Below are 2571 nucleotides of genomic sequence, written 5' to 3' on the forward strand. Positions count from 1 at the left end.
TCCTGTTTTCAGTTCTCATACCTGATAAGCTCTGCTGGACAAATTCCCAGATTATCTCAGCACCCTTCTCACTTTCAATTTGAGTAGTTACCATCTGCGCACCTCCAAGTGGTTGCTTTTAAATGTTCCCTGGACTCTAACAGACGTTGGCAAAACAGCATTCTCCCAATATGCACGATGGTCATGGAATAATCTCTTAAACTGGAAACATTCATATCCATTAATGAGCTAAGAATACCATAAAGAATACAGTGAAGGAAGAATGTCTTTGTTTTTCTTGTGAGATGACTGTCCTTGAATAGCTGACAATCTGTTTATTGTTTATTTGTGAATCATGTATCGACTTTAAGCTCTCTAAAAGAGATCTCTCATCTCAATGGGACCTCCTGGTTAAATAAAGGTAAATAAACTGAGCTGAAGAAGAAATTAGCAGAAGAACAACAAGTCAAACAGAAAAAGAGCAATAGTTCCAAATTTATTGATTTGGTGATTTTTGTGATCATAATTATTGCTTATAAAACAGACAAATAAAACCCCACCTTACGACCAATGATATGTTTAACAAGGTCACATGTCACAGTCCAAATCCCCTCATGCTTACTATTATTATTATTTAAATTGCTATTTTTGAAGTCAAATAACCAAGTGAATCAGAAAAATGAACATTTTAGACCAGAATGGAATAGATACTGAACCAACACACACACAAAAAAATCCATAGCTGCTGGCTTAGTACAGCTGTTTTAGTCAACTGTATATTTTACACTAAGCATCATACGGGACTTCATACTATACAACTTAAAAATAAAACCCTCCGTGTGTAGATGTGAAAAGACCAAAGCTGCTCATTTTGTGCTGCTCATGTGTATGCTATTCAAAGAAAAAAGAAAAAAACATTACCATCCTTTAAAAAATTCGATCATTTGTCTTTTATGTAATTTCTCAATAGTTTGATATTCAAATGTTCCAGGATGGGCTCCAGTTTTTAGGTTTTTGTATTTGCGTTGTTCATAGTAGTGGTTCCAGTTTCCATCACTGTCTGCTCCAAACCCAAAAACGTTGACCTGGAAAAACAGAAAGTATATAATGAATCCCAGAGCAGATAAATAATTAGAGCATGGGACGGACAGATGGACGGACAGACAGAGATCAACCACAACATTAAAATATCTTGCTGATCATCAATGAAATTTCTAGCACACCAGCTCACCTATGATGCTGCTCAAACGTACACAACTACTCTGCCCTACACAATGAAAGATTGTAAAGTCTACATGAATTGGGCTTGTTCTGGTGCAGAGATGCTCCATCAGATCAAGATCTACGGAGTTGGGAGACTAAACGAACGCCTTGGGCTCTTTGTCATGTTCCTCATGCAATTCTGAGGAAGATTTTGTGACATGATGAGGTTCATTGACCTGCTAGGGAAACACTCTTCTGTTGACCATCAACATAGAAGGGCTGTGATTGATCTAATGTTTAGGTGGGTGCTATAAAGTAGAATGCCAGTACCAAAGGTTTCCCAGCAGAACATTGCATTGTAAAGAGATGATCAGTGTTATTAACTTCTTCTGACAGTGGTTTCAATGCTGTGGTTGATCAGAGTATAGACAGATAGATCTCAGTACATATATTGATATCAGATACACCACTTACACCGCTTACCTCATCACAAATCAGCAAGCTGAGTGCAAAAGTCAGAAAGCCCGTGGATGGATAGTAGCCCCTCTGTCCCAGCCAAGCGTCATGAACATACCTCATGAAAGCTGGATTGAGGATCATCACCTGATAGGAACCAGACAAACTGTAGCCTTTAATCTGACATTTAGAACCATTCCTTTCTGCAGAGAATACATTGTATCACCCAGGTGTCTATGAAACATCAGATTCATGCAAAGCAATTTAAAATACTTACCAGATCCTTGTTAGCTATCCTCTTTGAGTTCACAGCACTGCCTTCCCTGCTAGAGGTAAAATTCATTCTTTAATTCAATTTCATTTTATTTCAGCAGCACTAAATCAAGACATAACTAAATTCAGGGAACTTTACATAGGTAAAGACCTAACAGTATGAGAGAGAGAAACCCAACAATTACACCCTCAGTAAGCGCTTGGTGACTAAGTACATTAAGGAATGGATGGCCACCTTTCTCGTCTGGCTGGGGTAAGAGGACAGAAGGAATAAATGAACAGTGAGAAACAACAAATAAGCAACGCTGAACAGGTAGATGTAACCAATAACCGCAGATAAAAACACATGCATCTCTGCAGCATGTGACTTATGACATGACAGTCACTCACAATGACGCTGCATGTGTTGGAGCTTTGATAAAGTAGTTGTCTTCTTATCTATTGTAAATAGCAGTAAAATCAAAAGGGGGCTTTGAAGATGTGTGTCAGAACAAGGTTGAGTGTGTGAATGAAACAGTAAGAAATCATGAGAAAATCCAACTAAGTTTCTTTGGAGAAGCTATTGATAAGCGAACTGAACACACACTATTGTACTTTTCACACAGTCAGCTAAAGCTCCTTATAGATGTTGTTCAGCTGTTTGCACCAGTACTTCAAGTC

At 38.2% G+C, this 2571-nt stretch overlaps 1 long non-coding RNA gene across 1 annotated transcript; it reads right to left on the reverse strand.

Moving 5' to 3' along the window:
* Positions 1-455: 455 nt before the first annotated feature.
* On the reverse strand, positions 456-2237 carry LOC127536035 (uncharacterized). The gene is made up of 3 exons (XR_007945021.1): positions 1916-2237; positions 1666-1785; positions 456-1064 (listed from the first exon to the last, which is right to left on the reverse strand). It is a non-coding gene; the product is annotated as an uncharacterized LOC127536035 (long non-coding RNA).
* Between the last annotated feature and the right edge of the window lie 334 nt (positions 2238-2571).

Source organism: Acanthochromis polyacanthus, chromosome 11, assembly GCF_021347895.1.
Source record: "Acanthochromis polyacanthus isolate Apoly-LR-REF ecotype Palm Island chromosome 11, KAUST_Apoly_ChrSc, whole genome shotgun sequence".
Taxonomy (NCBI): Eukaryota; Metazoa; Chordata; class Actinopteri; family Pomacentridae; genus Acanthochromis; species Acanthochromis polyacanthus.